General features: G+C 41.3%; 1 protein-coding gene across 1 annotated transcript in view; it reads right to left on the minus strand.

The window, feature by feature from the left end:
- Nucleotides 1-208: 208 nt before the first annotated feature.
- Nucleotides 209-21,653, minus strand: part of NEK11 (NIMA related kinase 11) — a 329,721-nt gene continuing 308,276 nt past the window's right edge. Inside the window, exons 16-17 of the transcript XR_010787302.1 lie at nucleotides 5,754-5,885; nucleotides 209-270 (exon numbers count right to left, since the gene is read on the minus strand). The gene's annotated coding sequence lies outside the window, so the exon portion shown is untranslated. The remainder of the gene's footprint in view (nucleotides 271-5,753; nucleotides 5,886-21,653) is intronic.

The raw sequence follows: 21,653 nt of genomic DNA on the forward strand, positions 1-21,653 counted from the left end.
CAGGAGGCAGTGTGAGTGGCTGCCTCATCGGTGTCTTGCACAGGTGTTATTGGCTCCTCCATTTGGTAGTCAGCTACCTGCATGGTGAGAGGAGGATGCATCTATATGCACTCCTCAGTCAGTAAGTAACGGACATTTTCTGTGATTGTATGTACAGACTTTATTACATTTCTTTAAATATAAATTCAATCTTGTAACTGATCTGCGTGGAACTTTATTAGTTTTTCTCCAAGCTTTCATTTTTCACATATTGTAGGCCAATTGGGAAATCTGGAAAAATAAATGTGCGCAATTAAAGTGGCTTAAATTAAAAAAATACAAGCCAGCAATTAATCCAATTGACTGATGAATAAATGTAAAATAAAATGACCCAAAGATTCTTGCCATGGTTTTAATCCACAAAAAGTGTTAGCTGCTTAACCCCTTAAGGACCAGGCACTTTTTAGGGATTTTATCCATCTGGTGGTTTTACTGCCCTGTTTTTATTTTTTCAGCTACCAGTATAATTTTTGCTGAGTCTTTTTTTTCTGAGCAATATAGGGCCATTTTATTATATCTTTTTTTACTGACTTTTTTTCCCTGTGTTTTAGCTTTATTGGGGGTAAAAAGCTAAAATAACTATTTTTTAATTTATAGTTCCTTATTTTGAAAATGAGTATATTTACACTAAAATAAAGGACTCGAACAGGTTCCTCATCTTGTATTGGATGTTTCGATATATAATTTGTATAGTTGTGGATTACAGGGCACATATGGAGATGGTTTGGGTTGGCGTCAGGGGTTGGTCATTTTCTTTTTTTATGTTTTTTTTCTCTCTTTTTTTGTAATTTTTTTAAATGTTTTTTTTCTCTATTTTAGGGTGGATTCAGATGAGCGTGTTTATGTGCGTACAATTGTGAGCACAAAAACGCGCGCCTATTAGAACCATTGGTTCCTTGCGATGTGTTCACATGTCCATGTTTTACAGACGTGTAAACACACGTACCTGCAAAACATAGGACATGCGTGCACCATAGGTCTGTGGTGCGGGTTAATATTCCCCAGCGGGGAGTCCCATTGTCACTGAACACTGTGACAGCTGTGGCAGAGGATTTATTCATCTCCGTGCAAAGTAAAAAATCCCCTGCCACAGAGGTGAGTATATATATTTTTTTTATTTTTAACACATTCTATGGATTATTTTCAGGGAAGGGCTTATATTTAAAGCCTTTCCCCGAAAATCCCTGCAGGGCTTGACGGCAGGCCATTGCTTTCAATGGGACTGCAAAAGCGCTAGTCCCATTGAAAGCAATGAAAAACAGCTGTGGCAGGGGATTTTTTACTCCCCGTGGGGAGTCCCCTTGTCACTGAACACTGTCACAATCCTCTGCTACGGCTGTCACAGCTGTGGCAGGGGATTCGTTACTACCCGCGAGGAATATTTACACAGTAGCGACAGAGAGGGGAGTATATATACTTTTTTTTAAACACAAACCGTGGCTGATTTTCAGGGAAGGGTTTATATTTCAAGCACTTCCCTGAAAAATCACTGCAGGGGTGCCGACATCCTATTGCTCTCAATGCGGCCACCGGCAGCAGCCTCAGCCCCATTAAAAGCGAGGCTGCACAGACCTACATTCACACGTGTTTGTGCACCTACGTGGGTGTGCGGTTTTGTGCGTGCCTATGTACGCATATGCACCCTTACTCTGTAATTTTTTTTCTATTCATTTTTGTAATCTTTTTTTTGACATCTTTGTCCCCCACCTTCCCCACAGGACATCCTATAAGACCTCTAGAAGGCATTCACATTGTATTTTTTATTTTTATTTCACACTTTCCTACTGTTGCTGGGCATCCATAGGAGCCCCGGATAGAGAAGAAAACATTCCCCTGTAGTGTTAATGGCACTGGCTGAGTTGATCTGGATCTGCTAAGACCCTGTAGATCTACTGTTCCAGGTCGCACCCAGCAGTCACGTAATTGCTGGGTTGAATAGCGGAAGTAACACTTCCATTTTCTCTCCGCCCTACATAGCGCTCCTTGAGCAATATGTAGCCTGGTAGGGAAAAGGCTGAAGCGATTAAAAGCTTTTCTTCTCTGGGCCCTCAGCTGTAAATAACAGTCGAGGACCCGACCTGTTCCTGCAGGAGCTTTAATCCTGTGCCGTACTTTTGCTATCAGCTGGATTAAAGCTGAGAACCAAGCACCGTAAATGTACGGAGGCAGATCATGGGGTTTGTATCCCATGGATTCCACCACCTTGGAGAGCTAGGGATCCTCCATCACCCACTTTCCATATCCACCCTGGTTTTGTCATTTTGGTTGCTGCAACCATGTAAGCAGAACCAGTGCCCAAACTGGTACAAGAAAGCCCTGGGCCATTAACCTTGTAGAGCACAGGTTTATTCTAGCCTGCAGCCTAGTAGACTTACCACTGAGTTGTCCTCACGTCTCTTTTTCAGATCTGAAGCAAGAAGACTTTGTTTTTTCCTACATCTCAATGTGAAATGTTAAAATTGCGCACAGATTTTAGAAATCCCATTTCCTCTTTGTCTTCTCTATATTGAACCGTAGTTTTATAAACTACTGCTTTAACATAGTAACATAGAGTGCAAGGCAACTCTCACACTGGCCGTGTTTTAACGTAATTACTGCGGCATCTTTAGTGCAGCGTTACTCATGGTACAACGCTCCCATTGATTTCAATGGGGCCTCGCAGACCAGCATTTGACTTCACAGTGCTGTCTGTTCTATTCTGCGTTTTCACGTTTTTTTATGCACATTATCGCCCCTCACAGTGATGGGGGGAATTAAAAAGTGCTGTAAAATGCTGTACTATGTGTTCAAAAATGCAGCTAATATTTGCAGTAAAATGCTGCAGTTTTGAGTGGAGTTTAACTGAATGCATGTGTTGGAGCGGCCTAAGGCTGAAAAAAGACATATATCCATCCAGTTCTGCCTATTATCCTGCAATGTTGATCCAGAGGAAGGCAAAAAATCCCCATGAGGTACAAGCCAATCTTCCTCATTTGAAAGCCGAGCAGGTAGATGACAGCGGGGAGAATTATAAAGCAGCTTGCGTGTGGCGTTCGATCCAATCACAGCGCTTACAGCAAGGGTTGACAGAGCTGAGCAGAGAGGATGGTGGGGGATGACAGCGGGAACAATGCAAGCAGATTGCTGCACCCCCACTGGGAACACAGAAATTGAAGCAGCTTTCTGCACCGCAGCCGGGGACTCAGACGCCGGCTGGGAGGTGAGTATGAGGTGTTTTTTTACCCGGTATATACTGGAGTATAGCTCGGCTTATACTCGAGTATATACAGTAATTTTAATAAATGTATGCTGTAGTGCCCCATTTCCTCTAATGTGCATGTATACTTTGTTATTGCTTTATATACCTTATTATTTAATGTTGTCTTTTTTTCTTTAATCTAATCCAAATTTCTTTTGCCACACAGGGCTAAAATATGGCTATTAATTTGTCTTAGTTTATACCACAAAAAGAAATCTGTGTTTTCCTATTGAGGAATATTTCTGTAGTTTGTATCGGGCTTATAGCTGGGGAATTGCAACACTGGTTCATTATCTCCTAATTTGTATTAAATAAAAATTAATGACCCTCCTAATGTTGACTTCAAACTCCAATGTGGGATGTGAGTATATTAACTTCCAAATAGTAGTTCATCTATCTTCCTGCGCTCCTGTGGAGAACCTCCTATCGCTAGATCATAGATATTGTATCTTCCCCCACCTTAGAGGCTGCTGGTAGAAACAACGAAACCATAATTATATGGAGAAAATATCATTTCCAGGATTAGTTTCTGAATCTATTGCTAACTAAGATGAATGTCCCATAACACATATTATGCCCGTTAGCTTATTAGAAAATACTAGCAATTAGCTCGGCCCATTGTTACTTCCCAATTGGAAAAGGTCCTGGTTTTGATTTGTTCTACATACATTAAAACTTTCCTCTAAAAATATAATAGTCTTTGGGTTACATTACTTTGATGTTTACCGCCTGAGATCATAATATAGCGCTCCCTTAAGTTACAATGGCCTCAGGTTACAATTAGAGATGAGCGAGCACCAAAATGCTCGGGTGCTCGTTACTCGAGTAGAACTTTCAGTGATGCTCGAGAGTTCGTTTCGAGTAACGAACCCCATTGAAGTAAATGGACGACTCGAGCATTTTTGTATATCGCCGATGCTCGCTAAGGTTTTCATTTGTGGAAACCTGGGAAATTCCAGAAAGTGATGGGAACGACACAGAAACGGATAGGGCAGGCGAGGGGCTACATGTTGGGCTGCATCTCAAGTTCCCAGATCCCACTATTAAGGCACAATAGTGGCAAGAGTGAGACCCCCCCCCCCCGCACTGTCAGCATAAAAATCGTTCTCAGAACGATGTTAGCCCATTGAATTCAATGGAGCCGGCAATACAGCCGGCTCCATTGAAAGCAATGGGCTGCCGGCGAGCGCGGGATGAATTGTCGGGAAGGGCTTAAATATATAAGCCCTTCCCTGCAATTTATCCAGAAATGTGTAAAAATAAAAAAAAATATATACTCACCTTGTCCTGGCAGAACGATGTTAGCCCATTGAATTCAATGGAGCTGGCAATACAGCCGGCTCCATTGAAAGCAATGGGCTGACGGCGATCGCGGGATGAATTGTCGGGAAGGGCTTAAATATATAAGCCCTTCCCTCCAATTCATCCAGAAATGTGTAAAAAAAAAAAAAAAAAAAAAATATATATATATATATATATATATATATATATATATATATATATATATATATATATATATATATATATATATATATATATACTAACCTGGTCCCGGCAGACGGAGTTCAGCACGGCCGGCAGCAGTCCTTCTGAACTGCTCTGAACAGCTGTGAGTAGTATTCAGCAGCCGGGGATTTAAAATCCCCGCCTGCTGAATGAGCTGCCTCTGATTGGTCACAGCCTGACCAATCAGAGGCAGATCTCACTCACACACCCATTCATGAATTTATGAATGGGTGAGTGACTGCTGCCTCTCATTGGCTCAGCTGGACCAATCAGATTGCTCCCTGCGCTGAGCCAATGAGAGGCAGCAGTCACTCACCCATTCATAAATTCATGAATGGGTGTGTGAGTGAGATCTGCCTCTGATTGGTCAGGCTGTGACCAATCAGAGGCAGCTCATTCAGCAGGCGGGGATTTTAAATTCCCGGCTGCTGAATACTACTCACAGCTGTTCAGAGCAGTTCAGGAGGACTGCCGCCGGCCGCGATGAAACTCCGTCTGCCGGGACCAGGTGAGTATATATATATATATATATTATTTTTTTTTTACACATTTCTGGATGAATTGGAGGGAAGGGCTTATATATTTAAGCCCTTCCCAACAATTCATCCCGCGATCGCCGGCAGCCCATTGCTTTCAATGGAGCCGGCTGTATTGCCGGCTCCATTGAATTCAATGGGCTAACATCGTTCTGCCGGGACAAGGTGAGTATATATTTTTTTTATTTTTACACATTTCTGGATGAATTGCAGGGAAGGGCTTAAATATTTAAGCCCTTCCCGACAATTCATCCCGCGCTCGCCGGCAGCCCATTGCTTTCAATGGAGCCGGCTCCATTGAATTCAATGGTCAGTGCTCGTTTAATCGAGACGAGTACCGCGTGGTGCTCATCTCGAGCACCCTAATACTCGAACGAGCATCAAGCTTGGACGAGTATGCTCGCTCATCTCTAGTTACAATGTGTTCAACTTACAATAATGGTCTTGGAACAAATTCGTATTGTAACTTGCGGGGTCACTGTAATCATTGGCAGATCAAGAGTGCCAAAAGTATAATTAGGCTTTTCCAGTACACATTTCCACTGGGTCTTCTCCGTGATCTTGTACTGTAAAAGAGAAACATATAGATTTAGGAATATTTCAGTATTACCAATAGTAATCTGTATAAGAAAACAAAAAGTAAAACTAATTCACAGAAAACCAAGAAATGATGTCACTTGGGAGGACTATAGTAGTCTAGGGAAGCCAAAAATCAAGAACAAGTCACAGAATAGACCAACTATCCAAAAGTTTCTAAAATGTAATTTTTATTAATTAAGATAAAAGGGGGGCGCTATCACTGTCCCTGTTGCACCATAATGTAGACCCTGATGACAATGGAGGACATGCCCTGAGAAGAGCAATCTGCAACTGGAACCTTCTCCTATATAGTCCTATTAGAAGCAGATTGGGTACTATTTACAATAATTAAAGAAATAAGACAATAATCAGTATGATAGTCTCATATTTTATAGTCAAAATTCATACATAAAAATGGCATAATCATAATGTGAAGAATGTCCAAAAGCTCAAGTATTCCTTGGAAGCTGAAAGAATGTGTGGAACACGTCACATGCACTAGCAGCGAGTGCTTTCAGGGCTCCTCCCTGTTCCTCAGGCTTATGTGCAGTGAGAAACCACCACCAATACATATACTGTGTTTCCCCGAAAATAGGATCTACCATGAAAATAAGCCTTAACCTGATTTTTCAGGATTTTTGAGGCGCCTTGAAATATAAGCCTTACCCCAAAAATAAGCCCTAGTTAGAATACATTTTTAAAAAAAATACTTACAGGTTCTTCCCGCTACTTTCCAGAGCCCTGACGCAGTTCCCGCAGTCCTCGGCCACCCACACAGAATCACTTCCTGGTTATGGGATACATAAATCCCGTCTCCACTATGCAATGACTGTGATTGGTTCTTCGAGCGCTGCATTGATTGGTTCTTTGACCACTGCTCAGCCAATCAGAGCCATCACTTCAAAGAGGTGGGATTTTTAAATTGGCCGAGCCACTGTTTAGTCAATTTATAAATCCCGTCTCCATGCAGTGATGGCTGTGATTGGCTGAGCAGCGCACAAAGTGATTCTGTGTGGGTGGCGGAGAGCTGCAGGAATCATTCAGGGCTCTGGAAAGCAGAGGGAAGGACCTTGAGCGAGCCTGCTTGATAATTAAAATAAGCTATTTCCCGAAAATAAGACCTAGTGCCCTTTTGAGGCAAAAAATAATATAAGACTGTCTTTTTTTTCATGGAAACACGGTAGTACCAAATCACATGACCATCATCATGTGTTAAAAACTAATATATAGAGCAGAGGGTAATTATTTTTGTTCACATCAAAACAGTATTCCACATACAAGATGATACAATAAATAGGCTGAAGCCATTAGAGAAGAGACAGTAAATTATACACTTTCCTATTAACTTTCTAAAATAGAATATTTAAAGAAACATGTTAAGACTGCATGCTGCAATTAACCCTTTTGGGTACAAAGATTCTAGAGTGTGAATCCAAAAGACTTACTTTTGTAAAAGCCTTCTCTTTCTAACTTCCCCATCCAAACAACTTACCTCTCAGATGCTTTACAAGTTCTAGAGATGAGCGAACGTACTCGGTAAGGGCGATTTTGCAATCGAGCACCGCGATTTTCGAGTACTTCACTACTCGGGTGAAAAGTACTCGGGTGCGCCGGGGGGCAGGGGGAGGAGCGGCGGAGCGGGGGGTAGCAGCGGGGAACAGGGGGAGCCCTCTCTCTCTCCCTCTCCCCCCCCACTTTCCGCTGCAACCCCCCACTCACCCACAGCGCACCCGAGTACTTTTCACCCGAGTAGTGAAGTACTCGAAAATCGCGGTGCTCGATTGCGAAATCGCCCTTACCGAGTACGTTCGCTCATCTCTATTTACCACACAATTTTGCCCACTTATGTTCCTTCTTAAAGTCTTCATCTTGGGTTTCCTGAAGTGTTCCTGATGACATTTTCTTTAATTGCAGATTGTTCATTGAGATACAATGTTATGATCTGAAAGATGTAGCCAACATTTACTTTTCCACAAGGGAAACAAAGTAAATATGTAATGTTAGGGCTGTTACACATTAAATACCCATGGATCTTACGCTCATGCCCCATCGTAGGGTGATGAATGACTCCTGCTTTGATTATAGAATGATCATTTTGGCATGAAAGACTGGAATGTTCCATTCCTCTGTGTTTGCCTAGAAATCTTATTTGGCATTACACCCACACGCACAAGCTCAATACTGGAGGCTCCTTTACACAAGAACCCATATTTTCTATCTGCTTTTAAAAGATCCCAGTTGTTCAAAATCATCCTACGAATAAACTTAGAATGTTGTCCATGGCAACCCGCCAAACTGAATTGTATGTGGAGTCATTACTAGGCTGTAAGCCTGCATGGTGCGCCACAAGTATCAGTTGGCCAGCCCTATCTATGTGCAAGTTCATCAATATTTTGCACCTGTGCGATAATCCTCTATATTGCAATTTGGCTATCTGCATGCTGATGGATGTGGTTCTACCAGTGTCCTTATATTTCATATCCATAACTATGGCCACTATTAGTGATTGCTTTGAGATGACCATGGCATCTTTAGGGCTCAGTCAGACTATCGTTTTTTTTAAACGCATGTTAGATGCATTTGCGATTCGCATCTATTAGAGCCAATGCTTTTCGCTGAAAGCGGTCACATCTGTGTTTTTTACATGCAAATAAAATTTGCACCTGTAAAAAATAGGGCAACGATTTGCCAAACGCACCTTAAATTCGCACATTAACTGCAGTGTTATCGCTATCCCCTGCTGCAGCTGTGACAGCTGCAGCAGGGGATTCCTTGGATGTGAAATCCCTGGATGCTGTCACATTTAGGGGTTTCACCTCGTGGGTAATGGGGCCAGCAGCAGCAGCACCGACCCCTTTGAAAACGTACAGAGAAGATTGCGATCCTCTGCCACAGTCGTGAGAGCTATGGCAGAGGATTTCTTCATCTCTGCAGGGAATCCCTTCATCACTAAACACTGTGATCGCACTGTCACACTGTTTAGTGTCAAGGGGACTCCCCGTGGGGATGAAGAATTCCCCTGTCACAGCTGTGGCACAGGAGCGCAATGTTCTCCCATTGCTTTTTCAGCCCCATTAAAAGTAATGGGATGACGGCAAGCTCTGCAGGGATTTTCAGAGAAGGGCTTTAAAAATAAGCCCTTCCCTGAAAATCATCCTTAGCTGTAGAAAAAAAAGGTAACTCACCTAGAAGTGCAGACCGGCTCTACGCCCCATCCCTGGCAGTGTTCTTCTGTCATCTGGTGGCCGGGGATTAAAAATCCTCGCCTCCAGAAAGTGCTGCCTCTGATTGGCTGAGTTAAGGGACCAATCACAGACAGCACTCAGCTGTCTTTCAATTGCATACTTGCTGCCTGCTTCCTCGTGTATGGCATATAGTGAACTACGGCCATGTGAGCCAGCCTTAAGACAGAACTATTTCTCTACTGTACTGCCCTACTGTGAGAACATACTGTGTTTCCCCAGAAAATAAGACCCTGCCTTATATTAATTTTTGCCCCAAAAGAGGCGTTAGGTCTTATTTTTGGCAATGTCTTATTATACTTACCTAGCAGGCTCAGTCCAGGTCCCTCCTGCTGCTCTCCAGAGCTTCAACGCGCTTCTTGCAGTCCTCAGCCACCCACAGAAGATTACGGAATTCATAAATCCTGCCTCTGGGAAGTGATAGCTCTGACTGGTTCTCAAGCGCTGTTCAGCCAATCAATGTAGCGCTCAATGAAACAATGTGATAGTTGCAGTCAAAGAACCAATCACAGCCATTGTGTTGTGGAGGCGGGATTTATGAAGCATTGATTGGCCAATTCATAAATCCAGCCTCCACAATGTGATGGCTGTGATTGGTTCTTCGACTGCTGCTCAGCCAGTCAATGCAGCGTCGATGAGCCAATCACAGCCCTTGCATTGGTTCATTGAGCACTGCATTGCTTGGCTGAGCAACGCTTGAGAACCAATCAGAGACATCACTTCCTGGACTGCAAGAAGCTTCACAGAGCTTCAGAGAGCAGCAGGAGGGACCTGCACTGAGCCTGCTAGGTAATGTATTCCTTTTTTTATGTAATGCAGCTAGGGCTTGTTATTTGGGTAGGGCTTATATTTTAAGCCTCTCCGAAAATCCCTAAAAATCAGGGTAGGGCCCTTTTTCAGGTAGGTCTTATTATTTGGCAACAGACAGCAAAACATCTCTCTATAGTCTGATTCTACCATATAGCCATCCACTTGTTTACTACTTGCTAACATATATATTACAAAAGAGAGGACGGATAAAGGACAATATTACTGAAGTATCAGACTACAGAGAGTTTCCTTACAGTCCGTTACCATGGTGATACACTGATCTGCATAGAAGCTGTAGACACAAAACAATAGAATATTTTTAGCAAAAAAATGCATTTTCTTCTATTGCAAATACATTATTGGAGCAATTTAACTAAAATAATACAAAGTTGTAAATACCTTTAAATTAAAAAAAAACAAAAAAAACAAAAACTATCAGGATGTTCTTCCATAATGTAGGTATCCGATATCTCAGGATCTCGAGAAGGTCAAACATATCTGACTTCATGGCTGTATTTCGCTCACGTCTTGACTATACCATTATAAAGCATTGACTATTTTTCGGAATGCTTCTTTGAATATCCTCTCCTGTATATAAAGTCCTGAAGGAGACGCTCGGCTAAAATCACATTGGGTTTCCTAAAATGTAAGCCTTCATAACTCTTGCTTGATTCATTAGGCTGCCTGACACTGAGAGGATGTAACCCACATTCCACTGTCAGGCGCACTTCATCTTGTTGTGGATTTTTTATGCTTATCTTTGAGTACTTATGCGCTATGTTGTGAAGTTTCCTTCAAGGGCAGAGTGAGATTATTTTTATCTGCATCTTTCAATGGAAATGTCTCCGAACACAAGAGATTATGTTACTTGGATTTACAGCTAAAATGTTGGAATCTGGGTGCTTTTGAACTTGACTTAGATGGACAGTCTGGGTCATATTACCATATTAAAGGGAGCCTTAAATGATTCTTCAGTGGGTTCATTAACATAAATCAAAGCGCTTATTTGTCATCTTCCTCCACATTTGGTATCTCTTGTCGAGGGATTCCTGATTATTAGCAAAGAAAATTAAACTTTTTAAAACTCCTTGTGGATAATTTAATTGCTACATGTTATAGGACAGCGAGAAATCGCTCACAAGTACTTGCTTTCTTCTGAAATTGTCTTTTGCAGCGTCAGCCGCAGCGTTCACTCATATTGAAGGTGAAGTTGAGTGGCTACACAACCGTGAACTTCTCCCAAATATATGAACGGACCACCCAGCAATCAGGCGCCGTCCATGTGCAGAAGAGGGGCCACGGCGCTACAAGTTTAACTTTCAGCATAGGCCTGAATTTAACCATTTCATGACTAAAATATGTAAATTTACATTGTCCGGTAGTGAAAAGTGTAAGGAGGGGTCTCAGGAGCCGGGAGTGGCATGGTGGCTACCTGCTACCTTTCACAGATGACAGCCACTGGCAACTGCTGCAATTGGAGCTAGCTCTGATGACGGCAATTAACTGTTTAGATGCTGTGGTCAAAGCTGCCCATCCATTTAAACAATCTGCTGGAAGGGAGAAACTCCCTCCAGTGCTCCATCAGCATCCACCTGCAACACAATTGCAGGGTGCTGATAAGATAGGATCATAGTTTGGAGCCTAGTGAAGGCTCCCAGGGCTGCCATGCATAGCTGCCTAAGTCTTGCCTGTGGCAGGGCTTCATAGGTAACGTAAAAAAATCACTATATTCTGCAATACTGAAGCATTGCAGTATATAGTACAAGGAATCAAATGATGCATGGTGAACGCTGTTCAAAAAACCCAGCATAGAATTATAGAAGGTGAAAATTGAAGGGTTTTTTTGTCATCCCAGTTCCCATAAAAGTGAATAAAAAGTGAAGAACATGATGTATGTACTCTAAAGGGGTAGTAGTAAAAACTACAGCTCACCAAGCAAAAAACACCCCCCACACACAACGGAATCGATGAAAAAAAATTAAAAGTTATTGTTTGTAGAACATAGGAACAAAAAGTAATTTTTGTTTAATTTTTTTTTTTTTTTTTTAAGTAGAGAAATATTTTGAAAATATAGAGATTTCCTCGCCACTGTAATTCTATAGCAAAGGTAATATGTCATTTTTACTGCAACATGAACACTCTAAAAACTCAACGCATCCCCCCAAAATGGTACAAATGCAGTTTTTTTCTCATTTCACTCCACTTAAAAATGGTAAAGGTTTTTCAGTACCTTAAATAATACCATTAAAAAATATAACTTATCCTGCAAAAAACAAGCCCCCAGCCGGCTACAGCAATGGAAAAAACAAAGTTATTGGTCTTATGAAACATCTCTCTGCTGTTGAAGGAGACTAAACTTTATTGCTCTGTTGTCTCCACTTCACTCTGACCACCATAGACCCAAAGACTTCCCAAAGATTTGGATGACATCACTGCACCAACACTCTGACACTCCAATATCATCCAATATTATCAAGGCCAGCCATCCTGGGAGAACTAAAGTTTTTCAGACCAAACACTCCTAACTTTAGTCCCTCCCATGATAAACTAACCCCGACATAGTGAGTAGGTGAGTAACATTCATATACATGCATGTATATGTATATGTCTATTTATGGCTGTGTGCAGATACAGGGATGTATGTCACCCATTTGCTCCAATTGTAAAGGAAAAAAGTATACTCCTCCATATATGTTTTTTAGACTGCACTTTCCTAAACTGTGAAAACTCTGATTGAAAACTTGGGGCAGAAAAGGCCTTTAACTGTTTGTGTTTGAAGCGTGGAGCGCTCTTATTACATCCAAGCCTGTGCAGACAATATGGGTAAAGGAGGTGTATAGCGGTGACATCAGTGCTCATGCAGTCGTTTGAAAGACTGTTGGCCCCTGTAAAAGGGCCATAACTCTTGAGCTCTCATATGCATTCTGTCCTGTCCACACTGCGAAGATTGCGCTTCCAGACATAGTCTACGATCAGCTTCATCTTTGGCTACACTTCTGAGGTTCTTGTTCTCTTTTCTGACAATCACAATCTTTGAGAGCATCCTCTCTTTCACTTTGGAGTCTTCCTGTTTCCTCTTTTATTAGTAACTCTTGATCATCCATGACAACACACATCAGGACAAGGTCCACCTGAACTCTGAGCAACTGTTCACTTTCTTCCTCATTGTGGACCTCAGGGTCTGCATGGACTACATCTACTGTCATCAGAGAAGCAGTCTTTTTTGCATGCAGTTTGCTATACATTTGGGGGAGCCCAAGATGTCAGCCAGTGTGGAGATACAGGGCGATCCACTGCTTTGTGAGTAGGGATCACACTCCTGTATAGTGTGGCACACTTATCTGTGCTGGCATCTTTGGTATCCGTTCACATGTGCAGACTATGTTTGTTAGCAGTCACTCCTCCCCAATCTGGGCTGGGTTGAGTGAGTGGCTTACATTATTAGCCTGCATTGAACAAGTAGCTCCTCCATATCATAGTATGGCTCTCTGCATGCTACTAGGGTCTACGGCGATTGAGCCTGGCTTGCAGTCTATCAGGTGTTGTATTATTGGCTTCCTTTTTAGCAACTACCTTAGTTTCACAGGAAGTTACCCTTGCAACACCACCCTTCAGTTTGCCCTCACTTTCAGTACTACATGCAGTCTTTTCATTATTTCTACTCCTTACCACTAGAGGCACATTTGAGCTAATTCTCACATGGGCGGTGGCTGAACTCCCTGTAACAGTTGTTGCACACTCTGCATTCACCTGTGCAGATTGTGGAATATCTAACATTTTAATCGCATTTTTTCCACACCTTTCCTAGATGCCAGTGCACACTGTACAGTTTCCACAGCACCAACCTGCAAAGGAAGCATGTCATGCACTTCATCCACTTTGGGGTTAAGCTGACCAGCCAAGATTGCTTTCATCTGGATTGCAAACTCAGCAACATGCTTATCACAGTTTTGTTCTGTGTCATTTTCAGCACAAACATTTGCAACAGACACATTCTGCAAAACATGTTCAAGTCCGAGCCCATCAGATCTTGCAAGTCCATTCTGTACCCTTTTACCAGTTGCTAGGATGGCCTCATCAACCCTCAAGCTTGTCTTGTGGTGCTGCAGCTCTGAAGACACACTAATGAAGCTCTTCGAACATAGTTCACATTACCAGACCACGGAACTCCAATCTTGATCCATTCAGAGACTTTTTCTTGGTCTCCTGACCTTTGGATACTCAAGTGTATATTCATCACTTCTGTTGCATCTCCAAACAAACTCACTGCATTTAGTTACGACAGCCACCTGCCGTCAACATTGGTTACTCCTGGCAATCACACTTTCTGGCCTCCTGAACCTTTAAATTCCTGCAGTTTTCAGCAGTAAACTTTCCACACATTCAGGCTTCTTGGCTCTTGAACTGCAACTTTGTGCGCCATTCCCTGCCAGCGATTCCTCCACCAACTGTGGCAACTTGGGGGTTACTCAATCCTGGACCGCAATCTGGCAACACATCAAGAACTTCACTTCATGACCATATCCTTCGTAAAATATCTGTATTCACCAGCCTTTTATTTTAGTTTCACACTGTTCTCAGCGCCATATGCCATGACACCAACAAAGTTCATATCATACCCAACCTGGCTGTATGTGATTCTAGGGGTGTCCACCTTGTCAGACTCGAGCCTTCTACACTTGGTCCGCATCAGACTTCAGGCCTGCAGCCCTTTCAGCTCTCTTGAGTTGTCTGCTCTCCTTCCCCTTTTCAGGAATGTGTCTAGAGATTTTATCTCCTCCAACCACACCCCTACAGCTGTGCAAACTAATTTAGCACCCAGAATGCATGATTTCATGCCCTCTGCAGGCCATTCTGTATACTTCCGTACCACTATATATATATATTGAATTTTTTTTAATGGGTAAAGATTTTTGCGACTTGCTGATTTACTGTAATTCCTTGCTAACTGAGGGCTTAGGAGTCCAGTGGGCGGTCCTATCAGTGGATGACAACCTCCACTGAACAAGTGTGCATACAACAATAGCTCTCAATCCACCCACTGGACTCCTAAAATGAGAATAGGCAGAGATAAATTCTAAATCATACTGAATCTTTTCCTTGATATATAGTTTTTTCCCAGAAAACTATATATCAATCTTCAGGGCTCCTCCCACTCTATCACATGTGTCCCACAGATCGAACAGCATTACGATGACCAGTTGGATGACCTTGGATGACCTTGGAACTGAAATCTGTTACAGGGAATCTGTTCTGGATAAAGCAGTGGTCTTCTCAAAGAGGTTTTCTTTCTGAGAAGTTTAATTGTATGTTGAGTGATTACCTTTATTAATCCCTATTATTTTTGTAATAATGTACAATCAGAGTATCATTAGCGACAGCAGCGCTATTATTTTTTAAATCTACAATCCAGATGAATTTATAGAAGTGCAGAAAGGCATAAAATCTACTTTTTACAACTTCAGTTCAGCCTTAATCCCTTGTGCCTACCTTGCACTATATATGTGTCATACAGCATAGAACACTCGGCCTTAGCTTGTTCACTTCCTTCATTTACATGATGCTGTGCAGCGGCAGTGAGTGGCAGATCGCTCATCAGCTGGCTGACTAGTAATACTTTATCACTTATAATAAACATCAGCACATATTGAATAATTCATAGTTTCAGGTTTCATATACAGATTTAGCATAACTGATTTGTTACTTGCTGAAAACGGGAACAGATGACTTGATTAACTATAAAAACTGGAACTGTGTTAGTGTTTTCACTGTTATATTCCTATATTTTCTCTTAGCAAATGTTAATCTGTTGTCCTCCAGGACCCCATCAGCCAGTTTAGGCCATGTCTTCCCGCTCCTGTCACCAGTGGCAGATGCTGCATCCTACTGCAACCCAGGGTCTTTGTCAATGCCACCAGTAGGGAGTGTGCATATGTATGTCCCACCTCTTAAAGAGCCAGCGAATCCACCTGCTTTCCCATTTCCAAACTGTCTGGATTGGTCGTGGTCTATTTAAGACTCCCTCTCGAAGGTGCATGAGCTCTTAATTTGTCATGTGTGAAAAGGTGCTCTATTGTTCTGTTTGTTGGCTTTGATCTGCGTCTGTTTCAGTAAATTTCCCCATCTTCATTCCTGACCTTGGCCTATTGACCATGCTTACTCTGTCACCTCCCTGCTCTGAGTCTTGGGGGGGCTGCTTCTATTCATGGCAGGAGATACTGGCAGATGGAGAAGAGGAACCACCATGGGCTTGAGAGCTACCACTACTGATGGCAGGGGCACAGGATTCACCAGGGGCTGGAGGGCTTCCACTACAAATGAAATGAGCCACCAAAAACTGAATAACAGGAACCCTACCATGCTGTTTGTTGTCCATAGATGACTGGAGGCAGGGCACAGAACACAGTTAATTGCCTAATCATTCTTGCATCTGTCTCTTCTGACACTGGAGTTATCTCCTCTTATTCTTCAGAGTATATTTTCTCAGCTGAGACTTCTTCAGTGTCTTCTGCCCTACCAAAGGTTTCTTCCTTCCTGCACTACTACAGCTGTGCCAACTATTGATTAAGGTCTTTTGTGCCAGCCTCCATCTCTGGATTGTCTATGTTATGATCCAGCTACTGAGGGGCTGGTTGCTCTTCAAATAACAGTTCCTGGTGGCTGTCATTCTATGTGACCTATCAAGAACTGGCTGGTGCTCAATTAAACAAGGCAGTACCCGTGGAAGGGTTTGCAGATTTGTACCAGTCAGTAATATAATTTAAGGCACTGAACCAAGTAACGATGCTTCAGTATGACTTATTTATGGTTTATTATGAACGTGAAAATTCATCCAAATGAGACTTTCATACTAATTAAAGAGATACCACTTAACAGTTTATAATGTTTCAGGCTTTCTAGATCTTTGCCCCCGGTATCTCCGAACCACAAAGCATGATGGCCAATGTAAATATGGACATCTCCATTGTACCATGTTTTATTCCATTCATTCAAGCATCTTAGATTGTCAAGGGGACTGTACTGTCCAAATAAGCAAGAGGTCGTACTGATGGGCTGAGGCAGTGTCTAGGTCTTTCCATTCAAGGACTGTAAAGTATGTTGGTGGGCTTTGGAGTCATTGAAACGAAAATACAATTAGTATAATAACAGATAATTGTTTAGCATTATGACTGATCCATTTTTCAGATGAATACAACGCTCAGCTATATTTTGTTCATGTTTGCAATTTTTTTAGCGTGCATTTAAGAGATTTTTATACATAATTGTAATGTTACAATAGACTTCTGTATTTAACTAAGATAGATCCCTTGTAGCAGTCACTTTATTGTTAGTGGCAGCTGTAAATGCCACTATCAGATAATGGATATTATTGTTGAGCATTCTTTAAGCAATCAGCTCATTTCTGTTAACTAGGTCTATCAGACTTTAGCTAATGCTGATGTGACATAAACAATTCGGTACTGATGTATTTCCGTCAGCAAGAACAAGTAATGATTTTTAGGAAGGGAAAAAAAATAAAGCTTTCATATTTATGAACCCTGACAGTTTAAGGAGCCTCTAGCTTCATCTCCACAGCTTAGGGTTTCTACCAAACATTTCTTGTCCATTAGCAAAATAACTTAGGCTTTGGTTGTACTATCTCCTAAGTGCCCTTGTGCCACGTTGCTCCTGAAATGTCCCTATTTAGATTTTCATTAAAGGAGTTGTCAAGAAAGTATGAGAAATGGAAGAAGCTGCAGAAAATCATATAAAATACCAAACCAAAACTATCAAATGACCTGTCACTCCGTGGGAGAGAGTAGCCTCCCAGAGGCCAACAGCAGCACGGAAGGATCAGGTGAAAGCCAACAGTCATCTTGGGTGCAACCTGATCCTCTGGAGGACTAAAATAGTAACACAGTATGTTGGGTAGAAAAAAGACATATGTCCATCAAATTCAGCCTATCATCCCTCAATGTTGATCCAGAGGAAGGCAAAAAAAAAAAACTAACAATGTGGTAGAAGACAATTTTCATCAATTGAGGGATGCTTACAGGTTCTAACTCTTTTTGCTCTGGCAATGGAACTTTTGTGCACCAAATTTAGACACTTCTTAGACATAACAACATTAAAATTAGGAAATTTGGAGTTGAAGGTAGCCCCACTGAAAGGGATAAGCCGTGTCATGATCCAAGGCAACAGCATGTGCAACTCTGTAGCAGAAAACCACCAGAGCTCAAGCACAGTTTTCTGTCATAGATAATGATTCACATTGCAAAAATCTAATGTGAATTCTGCCATGTGAACAGGGCTAAGGGAAGTAAAGGGGGCACAGGGCTAAGGGGAGTAAAGGGGGACAGGGGGTGGGTCTATGTATTGTTTTGTATTGCTTTGTTTAAAAATTCCCGAAAACCGGTCTGATCTTAAAAAGAGGGTTGTTCAGGAGTTTAAGAAATTAAATTAGCTACAGGAAATGTCATTCAAACAAGCATTACACACTGGTCAATTCCTGTGTGGCTTCTGTCTTCCCCATGTTTCTGCAGCAATGACCACTTAAGTCAATGGCTTAGAAGTTCTGTACATGCTAGCATGATGATTGGCTGCAGCAGTGATGTGGATGTTTGATGCATCATTCCTCACTGGCAGAGACCACCAGAGCATTGGTGCTGGAGCAGGTAGGGATTTAAATTCTTGGACAACCTCTTTAACACCTTCTTGTTTCCTGACATACTGTAATTATGTCAAGAGCCTTGGCTAGTTAAGGCAACTTGAAGTAATATTACTGTATATCAAGATACTGAGGATCCCTACCTGAGGACTGCTGTAATACATCATGTAATAAATTAAAAATGCATTACACAGTTATCATTGAAATCCATCAGCTGGTATGGCAATGCAATACAGGGACACCCTTTGTAGGTGGTCTCTGAGCTCACTGAACCCCACTATTACAAGGGCTTTTCATGGAAAAACTATTGATGCACTATCCTCAGGACAGGTCATCAATAGTTGATCATCTGGGGTCTGCTACTCAGAACCCCAGCTGATCAGTTGACTGGGTGACTGCTGTCACTGCCGCTACACACAGGAGTACATGGTATAAGCCACAGCTCCAACCCCTGTGTAGTGGTCGGTGCTTCTAACTTTAAACACAGCTCTTATTAAAATCAATGACAGCTGCACCTGCAGTTACAAGCACCGGCCACTACACAGGGGTCTGAGCAGCATCTTCCACTCCATACCCTTCTATGTATCAGCACTGACAGTGGGCTCCTGATCAGTTGATTATCCGGGGTCCCGAGCAGAAGAACCCAGCTAGTCAACTATTGATGACTTATCCTAAGGATACGGTAGATAATCAATAGTATTTCCTTGGAAAACGCCTTTAAACACAGAATTTCTTAATAGATATAGTAATTATAACTGGACAGCCCAAAGTATTCAGTCTTTGCAATCCCTCTACTCAGTCCATGTGGTGAGGCATTGGCTACCTTTTATAATCTACATATGACAAAACAATGTTTTATGAGCCATGATAATAATCTAGATGTTTATAATGTTAACATGGCTGACATACGGACAGATAAAATAGTTTATTGGCAGTACATCAGCTGTGTATCAGGGAAATTCCATTGTAATTCTAATCTGATGCTCTACAATGTGTTTATATCTTCACCATATGGATAGATGGACGGATATGCAATCTCACAGCTTGGGACTTTTGACTTTGTCTCAAACTTTAACTTTTTTTTAATTTTAGAACCACAATCAAAAAGTTGATATTAAATAACAGTATTTAAAGTAGGACGAAAAGGAAAGTTTTAGTCTCTCATTTCAAAGCCAAGATTATAATATCCACTGACACCAGACGCCTGACAGTAATTCAAATCTTAGCATGAACATTATGTAGAAAATAGTATCAATTCCCTGCCAGTTTATTTGATTTAAATTATTATGTAATGTGTTTTCTGCTGACTGAATTATGTGAAACAGGATGTCTACATGATCAGTCAGTTACAAGTAGTTATCCTTTGGGTCTTGCTCTCATATACTCTTCTCCCTGAAGGCAGAAACACATTACAGTAGTTGAGTATTTAAGTTTATTCTATTCAAACAGACTCAAAGTTTAAGATTGATGCTTTTTCAATATTGCAAAATAAACTTTGTAAAAATCTGCTCAAAATAACCCAGACTGGGATTTTACATTTACTTCACAACCCATTAGAGAGTGCATACAAATCACAATATTTAGTCCACGATACATTTTATGTATCATAAAAAGGATATACAAAACCCCCCAAATCCAGGAATTCCTGGAAAGTCATAACTAGCATATCTGAGTATGGGTCCATCCTAAAAAAAACTATTCTACTTTAACCCTTTCCAATCCAATTTTGGATTCAGGGTTTCCTAAAAAGCCTTCTCTTTTTGATGTTTTACAACGGTGCCATCTGCTGGCTAAAGCCAGTATGTGTGTGCCAGAGAGGCTCCGGAGTGGCTGGCAATAGACGGTAAGAATACCTTGTCGGACGTCTGCTGACATTGGAGCTGTATAAGCTTCAATCAGAATGTAGGAAGACGTCAGACAGTGGATTGGAAAGGGTTAAGGTGACTTGGGCTCCTAGGCAAATAATATCTACAGATTTCTTACCATCCACCATATTTAAACACTCAATCAATATCAACGCCATGAATCTCTTGTGCATTTTCTAGAAGCCTTTCCCTATATTCTGTAACCGAGACTATATTTGACTAAGGGTCTGTTGGCCCCTTTTTAGCCATGAGCCCCTACACACTATTCAGATACTTGATTGGTAAGCTGTCCACGACCTCCATTGGTTAACCCTTCTTACTCCTACTCCAAAGTTTCCACATTGTATATTTAAGTCATCAATAAAGAAGCTACAGAAGAATATACTGACTTTGAAGATGTCTAAATAAAATAATAACCTATCAATTTGGTTCCTTGTAAGGGAAACAATGCAAATAAATCAAGTCTAAATATGATAGGAAATCTATAGTATGAATTTTTAGGTTATGTTCACAACCTTTTAGATGCAATGCTATGTTCAATCTAATAAATGTAAATTAAGCTGACTCTTCAACGTATTTTTAAGCCTATTAGATCTGCTTGGTAGTGGAATGAACTAATATTGGTTAGCTAATGAGTACGTTTTTTCATACTTTTGCCCTGGATTTCAATAGGAATATTCATTTCATTTATTCTAGTGTTCATTTTATTACATTTCAACAATTGAACATATGGAACAAATAAGTTAAAAAATATAGAACTGAAAGCACAAAGACAGTAAACCATATGAAAAAAATGCAGGTCACTGAGACAGAATGAGTATTTAAAAAAGAAATTCAAGAAATGAAACTTCTATTATGAGACGAAGACAAGATGGCGTATTAGAAAACATTATGGCTTCTCTCAAAAATAAAAATAATTGCTGTTTTTAGGCTTCAGCATGGTGACCTTGTACTCCTCTAGTTGCTTCCTTCCTTAACCGACATATCCGGATGTAAACCGAAGAGAATTAAAAAAACAAGAAACTAAACTTATTATGAGACAAAGGCAAGATTGTGCATTAGCAGACATTATGGCTTTCTCACTGCATTAAGCATAACAAACTACATATTGACCATTGCTGCTAAATTGGCCATTACTGCACCAATGTTTCTGTAAGTGAATTTTTTCAGATTGTGAGTCAGTTCCTGCAC

This window comes from Eleutherodactylus coqui, chromosome 12, assembly GCF_035609145.1.
Source record: "Eleutherodactylus coqui strain aEleCoq1 chromosome 12, aEleCoq1.hap1, whole genome shotgun sequence".
NCBI classification, from domain to species: Eukaryota; Metazoa; Chordata; class Amphibia; order Anura; family Eleutherodactylidae; genus Eleutherodactylus; species Eleutherodactylus coqui.